This window comes from Oncorhynchus kisutch, unplaced genomic scaffold, assembly GCF_002021735.2.
Source record: "Oncorhynchus kisutch isolate 150728-3 unplaced genomic scaffold, Okis_V2 scaffold2939, whole genome shotgun sequence".
NCBI lineage: Eukaryota > Metazoa > Chordata > Actinopteri > Salmoniformes > Salmonidae > Oncorhynchus > Oncorhynchus kisutch.
The window spans coordinates 397-13,597 of NW_022264884.1; the positions used below are offsets into that span (position 1 = coordinate 397).

Sequence of the window (13,201 nt, forward strand, 5' to 3'; positions counted from 1 at the left end):
ATACTTCGAAAACTGTTGAAATACAAACAAAAAAAATATGCTCAAGAAAAACTCTTGCGCAAACACTCACAGCTTAATCACCGGAAGCGCGTACTCAGGCCGGTATGGTCGTAAGCGAGAAAATATCTCTTGGTGCACTATATAAAGTGTGACGACCCTCCCACTCTGTCTGCCGTATTCTGTCTTTGCTCTTGTTTCCTTATTAGGATGCCGGTGGGTGGAGTTGGGAGGGTCGTCAGCTTCATGGGAAACACTTGGGCCATGTGTCTCCCAGGATAAATATACCTCTTCCACATTCATGGAGGAGACTCTCAGAATACGGCTGACAGAGTGGGAGGGTCGTCACAAGTCAAAGTGAGTCTGATTAACAGCTGTTGCATTTTCACCATTTAGATAAGCATCTGTGTCACTCAAAAAGTGGAAGAAATTGCATATACTGTAGCACAGATTGTTGGATGAAATAAAAACTAACCTTGCTTACTTATTTCAAAGCGAGGGCACATTTTTCAGCCCTTGTGGGAAAAAAAAACGGACAAAGAGTTGAAATTCCACAAGGCAGTGACAAAAGCTTACAGCACCTGGTATTCCCAGGCAGTCTCCCATCCAAGTATTACCCACTTGGATGGGTAATGCAAGGGGGACCGTTGTCCCTGCATCTATAGGTTTTCGCTCTCTAAAATGGACACCTTTTTATAGAACATCCAATCATGTTATATTTCTATGTCCACGACAGCGTTTAAAACCTAGCAGGAAACCATTAAGACATATCGATTTTGGGGTGTAGTTACCCTTTAACTAGGCATGTCAGATAAGAATGACGGCCTAGGAACTGCCTTGTTCAGGGGCAGATTTTACCTTCTCGGCTCAGGGATTTGATCTTGCAACCTTCTGGTTACTAGTCCAACGCTCTACCCACCTGCCCGCCCAAGATTGAACTCGTATAATATTATAAATAAAATGCACTTCTTTCAAAAAGCGTTTCACATTCTCCACTGGTTGAAATACTATCCTGTGTCCTCAGATTATGGAGTTAGATATGCATACGTTCTTTCCTGTATATATGAATTACAAATCAATCACTGTTTGTCTATTATATAGTTACAATGTGTAATCATTGATATCCCAGGAGCAGTAAACACTGAAGTGTATAATTGTAATACATACGACACCGCATCGTTTGATATGACTGAGTGTCTGTCATACCAGAACCACACTTTATTTGCCAAGGAAGAGTACAATGATCGGTGAATATATTCAATGTACAGGCTACAAGATGGGAATCTCATACGTGGTATTAACTAAAATACATATGTATATAGGTCTTGCATCCTTGGCACAATAAAAGGTATATTCTACTCTAGCTTCATTAATGCCATTGACTTCAGGGTCATTGATTGATATGAATATTAGTTCAGAACTACGTTTTAGGGTCCATACCCAGAGCGGCAACAGTTATTTTTAATATTCCGACTCAAGCAAGTAATAGCTAGCCATGTTACTTTAGCTGCATTACACAAGGCAAGCTTACAATTGTGCAGTCAATGCTTTAGCCAGCTAGAATGCTTTACAGCCACTGTTTAACAAGACAACATCCTGGTTTGTTGGTTCTCAGGAGTCCCTGAAAGACAAATTACAAATTCATTCTCCTAACACTAGCTAGTCTGAACTTGCTAAATAGAGATTTTTGTAATTTAACTATGACAAAAAAATATATAGCCACGTCTCTACATTATCACATTCCTCTCAAATTGTACATTTGCTTGACTCGTTAAGACAACTTCCATCTGTTTTGTCAGCAATCTTCGTTGAGCGCCACAAGGCAAGGGTGGCTCGTGTCAAAATTAGTCTTTGGTTCATCCCAAAGCCTTGGGACCCAAATGCATAATGATTGCACAAACTCCCCTTGTGGTGGTCTGGAGCAATGAAACCGTCCCGCGGTGCAAGCTCGCACTTTAAGGAGTGTCTTCAGTCCCCGCTGTGCCGTACGGTGTGTTTTGAAATCTTATCCTGATGCGGAATAGATTGCAACGTATTCATGGCTCTATTTCGTCAGACTTCGTCGGACTTGGGGAATGCATGGGTGTCTGAGCTGTGCGCGAGTTTAAAAACAGACAGCTCGGTACATTCAGCTTGTCAACACTTCTTACACAAACAAGTAGCGATGAAGTCATGCTCTTCCCATTTGAGCCATGAGAGATTGACATGCATATCATTGAAGAAGAAATGTCCATATTTGGATGGAAACCAAGCTAGTGAGAAGGTATCAAGGAAAGTTGTAATTTCAGTTGAAAATTACCAACACTGCAGCCAACCACAGCCCTGCTGGTTTCACTTTGGCAAACCACCATCTGCTATAACATTGAGTCAGTTCATCCTACTGGACAATGGAAAGCTTTTGTTTCGTCACCCATTGTTTGTCCTAGACGGGAAATTGGTTGCGCAACACTTATCTCCCTCCGGTGGATGGTTCAGAGTTCCATGCTTACAAAAGGGTTGATTGATACATGTCAGATGACAAGCCTACGACATGGTGTTAAGGTAGCTCCAACGGTTAGGATTGTTTTATATAGAACACTTTATTTGACATGTTAGAACAATACATTACACCCAAAGAAGGTATCCAGAAGAAACATATACATGACGCTCCTCAAGAGGTCTTTGACATGTCGTTGACCTGTTGAGAGAGAGAGAGCGAACCTATTAGTTCAGTTATGGTCTGCCAGGGTCTGAAAAGCATAAAACAAGACCTACCTCTTTTCAGGTTGTCCTGATTCACACATTGTCCACTACAGGGGCCGCCAGTGGGACTACTGGCATCACAGATGACCACGTCACAATGGACAAAGACCTAGGAATCAAAGATTTGATGGTGTCAGTTTTTTTTAAAGGGATGATTGCCACACACAAAATTAAAAGAATAAAGATTGTTGGGTGAACTTGTTACCTGGCCACTCGGCTCAACCGCATCACCGGCGAAGGAAAACATATAGGCCTCAAAGCGTTTGACGTGAGGGGGGAAGCGGACCCTGGCGTCAGCTTCTACGGGTGGAAGACCACACGGTATGGATCCTCGGGGTTCTCACAGCTGCCAGTGTAGAGAGAGGGACTAAGTTATGAACAAGAAAACGCTGCAAACCCAACCGCCTTATGACACCACCACAAGACTTCGTACACGGTCCTGTGAGGATCAGATCAATTTACAGCAGAAGTGGGTTCTTTCTCCCCCTCCAGTATGAACTAAAGGAATGTTTTTGCTAACAGGCTTTACCCAACAACAATCACCTTTGTCTTGAAAAAACATATTTCATATACAATGTAAAGGCTAGAGACGTCCTACCTGTAGAGTAAGCGCGTTTTCTAGTAAAAATCACAAAATAAAAAACCAATATGACATTCATTTTCTATAGCTAATCTCTGAGTGCATAAAAGGAATGGTAACAGAAATTAACATTAGACCAGAAACCGTGAGGCGCAAGCTAGACGTTTGGAACTTTCCTAACCTAGAAAATTAACTTAAGTGGGACCATTCTGCTACCACATCCAAACCATCACCCACAGGGTGATAAACCTATCTTCCAGAACGTGTGAAAGGAAAATCCATCCTGTAGTTCTGTCAAGACTAGTCATTGGAGCCACGGACAACCAACGACATTGTGACCTCATGTTAGCCAATCAGAGAGAAGACCAACCACCTACCTTTACCACGGCGGCATCACCACAAATACATTCATGCTTTTACTCCAAGCTGGTGCCGGTTCGTGTGTTCAAAAATGTATCAATGATAAGTGTTCCCTTACGAACGGTGGGGGTGTGAAGAGAAACCTTGTAACAAGCTGTCATTGTGTCACCTGTGTGTTTAGCCTGTGTTATTTAGTTAGCTAGTAATTCAATTAAACAAACTTGTATAGTACTGAATCATAAGGCTGGGGTTTTTGCAGCTGCAAGGAGGATACGATGTAAAGTTAATAAGTTGACTATCAATTTAATAGATTTCTACCGTCTAGAGTTTACGTCGGGAGACGGTGACTTTAAAACCGCTTCCTCGGCACCCCAAATCCTACGTTTTATTTTAAAGAACAGAAATTGGGCTTTCCGTCAACAATATTTATTTTGGTCTACTGGAATGGCTTGTTAAATGACAGATGTCAAACATGTATATTCAATTCCATTGACATGAGGCGAGATGTCCCTCTAAATGGTTCTTAAAATTCTAAATGATCCAGAAAGGGTCGCCTGTAGTCTGACCAGAATATTGATCGTGGTTTAACCAAAGTTGCCGAATAGACAGTCGGTATCAACAACACAAGTACTTCATTTTAAACAAGAATTTCATGCAATGCGCCAGAGCAATTCTTCCGCTGTTGGAGAAAAATTGGTCACACAAAATAAATTCTACACCCACGGCATCGGAGTCACACGGAGGACTTCTGTGAAGGGCGCAGCTCTACTATACAAAGTAACCTACGCATTGACAGTTTAGGCCTACTTTTTTAATTTGCATCTTTGGGAGGTTTATCCTTTACCGTTTAACTGCCAGATATTAGCAAAAAGGAATTTGTGAAAGCTGAAGATGTTATATTAAGAGAAACACCCACACCAGTACAAATCACTTGAGCTGACAGACGATGGTAAGGATTTTGCACAACGATATGGTTGCAGCTGAAGTGACAAATCTGAACTACCCATTTTGTGCACAGCCATGTGAATGTTGTCTTTTCCTATGATATACAAAACATTTCAGCCTGTTTTTTTAAAACTGCTATGACATTGCTGATTTAATAAACAGCTGCGAAGTTACACCGTGTCCACATGGCCAAACTTAGGTTGATACCAATTCATAAAAATGGTCAAATTGCATGATTTCATAGCAAACCCGATCCCCCAAATGAATGGTTTTGACCAATAAAGTTGCTTCACTACACTGCTTGGTGTAACATGTATCCAGATACTGAAAAGGTACCCGCAAAATAAAAGGTCATTTGCAGCGTGCATAATCATAAGTCATTGTAGCCCATTACAATGTAGGAAAAATAAGTCATCTTTCTATAGTAACCCAATTTAAATTCTTGAGATAAAAATTAGGCCAGCATGTCCATCTGTGGCAAAGTGCTCACCCAAATAAAAAATGTAGTAACATTTTTTTAAAATATGAACATTAGCTAGCTAAATAAGGTTAGCAAGATGCTGCTACACTTGACCGTGGTATTTGTGCATGTTTAGCAACTCCCAATTAGCGCATTCTCTAGGACAGGAAATTCCACTGAAAGCGGCATCAACTTCTGGGGATCCTGTCAACTGATCCTATTCAGTTTCAAACATCCATGCTGCACAGGCATCTGAACAATCCTTTAGGTTTAGTGCAATAACTGTTTTAAACACAAGAGGTCACTTGTGCCTGAATTCAACCCAAAACCAACAACTATTCAGTCAGTGTTAAGAGCAGTTGTATTTTCTGTGTCACGTGTTGTCGTTTCTACTGCATCGTACTGTAAGTATAATGTGCTTAGCGTTTTATTCATGCTTTCTGATTCTTGCCTAGATTGTAATGGACACGTGTGTAAAACACTTGAAGGTGGTACTGAATATAAGCTAACACCATACAATGCAGTCGGGTTATCACGTAAGCGTCTGTCAGACTTATGGTGATCTCAACTGGAGTAACCTCATTGTCTTGAATGCACTGAAGTCGTCAGTTGATTTGAACACGGCATCAGAGTGTAAACTATGGTACCTCAGGGTTGCCAGATCAGACCCCCCCTTTCCAGGGGTATATAGCTTAGAAAAACTGTCTGCCTCACCATTTATTGTTGATAAATTCCCAGATCTTAGTAATATTTCCTGCATCATCCTCTTCACAATACCTTCCCCCAAGGACTTAGCCCCCAATAATGGATTGTGCTATATCTTAGCTTTCGTGCTACGGTTGTATTTGTATAGTTACCTGTAAACTACTTGTCATGTGATAATGTTTGTACTTGTTACGGCGTACACATGCTGAAGTGGCCAAACTATGTTAAGATCTCAGGCAACGGGCGCAGTGAACAGCATTCTAGGAGTTCTTGCTTGACAAACATGGCTGCCATACTTTCTATACTAGATTTACATGGCTCCCTTGTACCGCATCATACTGTAAAACAAGTCAACCTGTTATTTAGACTAGATGATAACGTTAACATTGATATATTTTACAAGCAAAGCTGGAATAAAGTTGTGAAGACCTTTATTTCTCAACACAAAACATTGTTTAGATGCTTTTCAGACAACGCGGTTTAGAGTCGTTTGATGCAGCATACGTTCCAATAATACGCTGCAGGGACCACTCAGTGATAACAAGCATGTGATCATACGCACCAGAATCTCCCATAAGTGTGAAATTGGGTGGAGATCTGGTGACAGACCGCACATGGCTCACATCGTTTTTAAGCATTGTGACCACTCGACCTATGGATGGGGGCATAGCCACGGTAGCCAAAGTAAATGGCCTGCCAAGCATGATAGGTTGCTAATTACTCAGGAACCACACCTGTGGAATAACACTTGTTTAGGCCCAAAAACAACATGTTACCCATTAATGATGAGATTCCACCGGGGTCGGGAGTCACGGTCCTCGTTGAGGGTGGCCCAGCAGTGGTCAAGCACCAGCGCTACCTTGGGATCAGAGGACGTGGTCAGCTCCACCTCAAAGTGCAGAGGCTGTCTCAGGTACCTCACCACTGGATAGTCCTCCTCCTGGTGGAACGTGTTATACGAGGCGTCTGGAACACAGAACAAGACAACCGGGGGTCGTGGTCAGTGGGCACCATCGGAACTTGTCCATTAAGAAATGCATGTTTATCATATCCTGTTGTGCCCCAATGAACACAAGCCATTTATAGCCAACACTATCCACCCCCCACTAGAGGCTTCTAACAAATTCCCAAATCAGCTCCTCACCGTTACTACATAGCCACACCTGTAGATCTCAGAACGCAAGAGTAATATATCACAAGGCTTACATTTTTGGGAATGGTTTTGTAAAGGAGACCATCCAAGATTCTTTTAGAGGCTAGGGGTCAAGTTGAAATTCTGAATTTGTGCACGCTTACCCTGAGCGAGTCTCATTCTGACCATTAGTCGACCCGTCCCAGTCTCGGCAAAAGGCTCGTTGTCACGCGGCCTGGTCAGGAAGGCCAATGTGCGAGTGATGTTGGCCACATAGGAGCAGGAAACCTTTAACCTAAAGAGGGATGTAAGCAACTTCAATAGGGGAAACGTCAAGCAGTGGAGTGGACACTGGTAGTAGAGGCACATTTTCCCTGTATACAAAGTATTGAGCAATGGATGAAGAAAAATAAACCTTATGAAAGCTAATAGCTACAATTGTGATGCTTAATGCACTTACTGATATTCCTCCTCTGAAGACGTCGTGGCATTCAGCTTCACCTCAAGTTCATCTGGCAAGGAGATTTCGTTCTCATACAGCATGACATTGTTGATAAACTATGTAGTAGAGGGGAATTGCTTATTACAGCCTGCAGAAGCAAACAGTCCGTAAATACACAGTACCCATCACCTCAGGGTAATAGTCATTTTACCTTCCTGGTGGTGCCACAGGAGTTCACAGTGAAGTGGAAGTAGGCGAAGCGATCGTCACTGTAGGTGGGACCACAGGCGGGGTCGCTCAGGGTCAGCTGACCGGGGTTCAGACCGGGAACAGAATCCACCTTCACCGCCAGCGCAGTCATCGTTCCGTTAGAGAAACACTCTTGGAGGTGGGGGAGCAAAAGACAGGTAGCCATCAGACCTGGGTTCTGTATTTGTTACACTAATTGAGCTTGAACCAATGGAATAGCACCAAAATAGCAAACCATGCCCATCTGGCACTACCATTTAGACTCACGGTATTTGCAAGGAACCCATGTTAAACGACAATTTATCGTAAGTAATTGTTTGAGAACCAACCAGTCAGCGTTTTGAGGAAGCTGCAAGCCAGGGAAAAGTATTTGATGGTCATGTTGTTGTAAGGATTCAACAGAGCCACATCCAGTCTGCTCCGGACAGACGACGATGTTGAACCGACTGGGAACCAATGGGAGAGTTCATTAGTCCAATATTGTATGCATGTATACAGGGTAAGGAAAGCAAAGCTAGCTGCAGCAATTTAGGTTAACATGTTTTGGGAGAGCGTCGTACCTCAAACACTGCGTCCGGCGAAGAGAAGGGCAACGTGATGATGAAGTCTGTGTCGCCCTCTGTTAAATACTGTTGAGCAAACTCATGGTTAAGCAGCCGCTTGCCAACCAAGACTACAAAAAAGGGCTCTTGGTTCCTGTAGTCCACAGTGATGTGGAAGTTCTCCTGATCACAGTTGCCAGTGACTGAGGGTGGCACTACAAGGACAAACAGTGTTGTGTTCATTAATTAAGCACAAAAAACAGGAAGGTACTACTTGAACTTGTCCAAGAAGAAACCCTTGTTTAGATTGCAAAATGTTTTGCTACGGTGGGACTGAATAAACACGATCCTGGCAAATCAGGAACAGGGAAACTGGGTCCAAATACTCTAAAGCTTAACATTCTTTGTAGAAAGACCGCATAGGAAAACCCTACAGTATGGCTAGTTGGTCTTTCACTGCCAATTTCCTTTCAGGGCAATCATTAATGAGAGGAAACCATTCAACAGTAGAGGCATACCAATGTCCAGCAGTACAGCGTCCACAACGGCAGAGTGAGAGAAAGGAGCGTACTCTGGAAAGATGACCAGGCCGTAGATCAGCTGAAGAGTGAAGGTTGTGACACCTTGTTCCGCCCTTCTCTGTAGTGAAGTTAAAAGCATTGGTCAGCATTATTGTTGCAACAGAACTCTATTCAACATCAAGTGACAACTAAGTACATATGGGGACTATTAAAACAACACATGAGTAAATGAGGGATACAAAGTACATTTGTGCCATTATTTATATTTTGTTGGTGGCCCACTTATTAGGGCATGAACAAATCACTGCGTGTGGCTTTGCATTTAACAGAAACACACCTCCTTAAAGACCACCGGGTCTGAGAAGGGCACCTCCATCCTGAAGGTCTTCAAGGTGTTGTCCGGGGATCTCTGCTCTTGAACATTGAAGCCCCTGGCGTTGCACTCTGCAACAGTTAGCACCATGGTGGGAAAGGTGATGTTCAGCAGCTCCACATCAAGGTTGAAGGTCCCCAACTCAAGCACAAACACTGCCTGCTCAGGAACTGTGTCCAAGGGCGTGTCTGTTCATTGGCAAACAAAGGAAAACATTTTGAAATGCGGTACGTTGGAAGTTGAAAATGGACATTTGTTATTGGGTAAGTCCAGGTATTGCCTCCCCGTTTCAGTACATTTTCTGTTTTGTGCCTAATGAACAACCCAGGCATCCCAAATTACCATAGGCGCTATTTAACTAAACCAGACTCACAGTTGCGAACTTGTGGAGGCCTGGCCATCGGAGGTGTTGTGATAGGGAAGAGGACTTTATAGCTGGTGTTCTCGTGTGCGTCCTCCTCGATCCACAGCAACTCAAGCATAGGCTCAATGGTGTAAGTGACAAAGTACTGGTCATCCTGAATATGGCTCTGTAAGGGAGACAAGTGATGCAGTCAGGCTGTAATACACAATTTGAGTGCAAAAACAGGTAAATGTTCCTTATAAGCCAGAATGTTAAATACAATTATTCTACCACTTTTTGCCGCTCGTAATTTAAGACACAATATCCAAAGGAAAGTATTGGTTACCAGACTTTAGACAGCTGGTAGGTGTATGGTTGTCAACTTGCATTTTCAAAGCAACTGACACGCAAAGTAAACACTTGCGCAATATGTAAACAGCAGCCGAGTGTTGCTTGCATTCAGTTGACAGTGGCAAAGCTACCGCCTCCCTAAAAAGTCAGGTAAACAATACTTTAGTGTGGATATTTGGTCTGAAATTTCAAGCGGCTAAAGGACAAACTGCAAAGACAAGAGGTAGAGTATGTTTAAGTGTAATTTTATGCAAAATTCTCACAATTTTGCAAACCATTGTATATTAGCCTGGTTAAGCAAACAATTGCTCAATAAGAAACGTTTCTAGGAGTTTACCCATGAGAGATGGCAAAGGGTTACTGCAAAGCACTGACAACTGCTATAGTATAAAGGGCTCTACAAATAAGACAGGAACATTTTACTCATCCAATGCTGACCTTGAAGTAGCCGCCAACCGCCCCCACCGGAATTTCAACAATAATATGAGCCTCTGTGACTAAAACCGAGTAGTTTCTGGCAGCCATTTCCTCAGTGTCCAGCCTCTTAGCGTCAATTCCCATGTACACCTCCAACATGGTGAAGGCATCAGAGGAGAAAAGTGGGTCTATGTGCTTGGGCATGTACCAGGTGATCACTTCTGGAGTAAAGGCCACTGCCTCTGCAGTGACACAAGAAGCCAAGTGCACATCAAAACAGAACATTTTGCAACTGAAAACTGTGCCATTATTTGGAAAACATTTTCCCAACTGAACACTACATGAATGTCTTGTCTGGAGCCAATTAAGAACTGGGCTTATAGGATCTTAAATTATTTCACACTCAACCTGGTGTTGGACAAACAGCCGTGGCATCTACTCGAGTAACCAGCCACTTCTGCTCAAAGAAGGTTGAGGTTGAGAGCACCCGCATCGGCACCCCAGCTACCTGTTCAGTAGGACACACCGTATTAACAATATGTTGCAGAGTTCAGGTAGGGCCACCGTTTCCAAATGTTTGCTCTACTGAACATGACCCAGTTCATGGAGGTCAGCTTACATTCTGGAGGTATGTCTCCTCTGCATTATGAGGGCTTCTTAACACCAGCCGTGTGAGAGTGTTGGCTATTGCATAGCCCTTCCTTTGGACCTCATCCACATTCATGACATTCTTGCTAGGACTAAAGACGACTGCTGTCATTTTGTATCCTGAAGCAACAGCCTGTCTCAGGAAATGGAAACATGAATTAAACAAAATTGTCAAACGCACATTGTTTAGCACCATCCTGTCATTTTGTAGTGAAATTACAGAAACTGAAATATATAAACCTCAGCTCCCCTCCGGAAGTTGCCGGTCCTTGCTTTCGGGCCCCCAGTGGGCTGTTTGGGGATGGTTTGGATGTCTGGAAGAGTCCTTCTGACAGACACCTAGAGAAGAAAGGCCATTATTCCCTATGCATTTTCTCCCTCCCATACAAGAGGAAATCAAGGGCCAGTTCAGAAATCTGTCCACTCGCCTCCTTAAATGCATTGAGAATAGGCCAAAATTCCTCACCTCTAAAGTTCTCCTATGTGCATTTTGAAGACGCGAGTGGAATTGAGAGAGTCAAGACCTCTACGTTGTGTCGCAGAAGAAATGAAACACTGGACAGTTGTAGCTCTAGACAGATCATTTATACAGGCAGTACGACAAGCGGGACTGTAAACATGTCCATTGGGGCATGCTCTGCTCACTTGCCTCCATGTAGTTGCGGTCGCACAGAATCTCTCGGGAGGTCCAGGGGGTGTAGCTACAGGTTTTGCCCACTCTATAAACAGGGTCTTCAGTCATGTGGTTTCCTGGCAGCCTGAACTGCATGACCAAGCTGAACATCTTATCATCCTAAAATGAAGGGGGAAGGGAAAAAACACTTCATTATATAGCAAAAAAACTAAATTCAGGTGACATTCATGCAAGTTATAGACTGTGGCAAAATTGGCTATATGAATGCAGCTGCCACTGTATTGAAGCCACACTACAGGAGTAGAGCTCAATAGTTCACATCACTGCAGTCTGTATCAGAAAGTTGGCTGGCCCTCTGAAAGCCCTCCATAAACTTCTGCTGTACCTTACGTCATCGTTAACTTAAAGGTAAGAGATACCAGACCAAGGGGTGGCTAACAATGGAGATCCTTTTGATATCCACAGAGTTAAGGAAAACTGCTTCAATGTTCCTGGAACCGGACTTCTAATACCCTCCATGCGCTAAATTGTATGTATTAGCAGCTCTACGGCAACTCAGGCTTATTGAGGACCTTTTTACTGAAGAATGGGTTCAGTTATTTCATTTTTCCATCTAGTGAGGCAAATATTGACTTGTATCTTTGTGTAGACAGGGCTCATCTGTAAAAGAGCCTGGTCTCAGCATGACTCCACATCAAAGGTAAATAAAATTGCTACATTATGAGTTGCAAATGCAGTGACACTGAAAGGCAAACTGTCCATTTGAAGTACAAGCAAACACTACAGTTCTTAGGGTTACCATGTTTTGGGAAAAGCAGTTTTGAAGAGAAGCAAAAAACATGGCATTCCCCATGGGGTCAAATTTAAAGCTGAATCCACACTGAGTAGCAAGGCCAGGCGTCAGGTTTATGATTTGTGTGTCATCTGGAAGGGATGGAGATGGTGTGAACACAATAGTTGACAAGCAATATCAAGCCATGAATTATGAAAGGAGAGAAAGAGAATCATAAGAGGCAAACTCACTGAAGACAGCGTCAACCTCTTCAAAAAGAGGAGCGACACTCAAACGAATAACGTTACCAAGGCATTCAGCGTTGAGGTCATCTGGAATAGGAAAGGTTAGTTTAAAAAAAAAACCTTGTCAAACACTTAGTGCTTAAATTTGCAAGGTGCAAAATGCATACTTATAGAAGGTGTCTGTTGTGCTTGTATGCCCACAGCTGCCATCAATAGGCAAAACAACCTGTAAGGCATTTGACAAATTATTATGATTAAAAGGAGGAAGAACACAACTCAAATGTTTGCGTCGCATAAGACTCTCCTAGGCCTGCTACTACTTACCCTGAGCTAAGGAAAATAATCATTGTAGAACAGATTTGTTCTGATAAAATACCCAGCTACAGAACCTGATATTTGACCCAAAGTGTGCAGCCTACAGCCCAGGGGTATGCAACTTTTACCCTATGACAAAGGCTTCCCACACTCAGTCACCTGAACCCCAAAGGGCTGCACATTTTCTTTTTATTCCCCTAGCCCTACAAAGCTGATTCAAATAATCATCCAGCTTTGTTAATCTGAATCAGCTGTGTAGTGTTAGGACAAAAACCTAAATGTAAGGCTACTGTTCAATTTTAGAAGGGTGCTCCGCCCTCACCGCTTTTATCCATTCATGTCAGGGGCCATGGACCGGTGCACCTTGGCTCAGGTTAATAGAACTCCCTCATTAGCAGCACAACAGCCTTTCACAGGCGAAAAGCATA

General features: G+C 43.0%; 1 pseudogene; it reads right to left on the reverse strand.

Annotated features, from left to right (window-relative positions):
• Positions 1–2,512: 2,512 nt before the first annotated feature.
• On the reverse strand, positions 2,513–12,953 carry LOC116371092 (uncharacterized; annotated as a pseudogene).
• Positions 12,954–13,201: the final 248 nt, after the last annotated feature.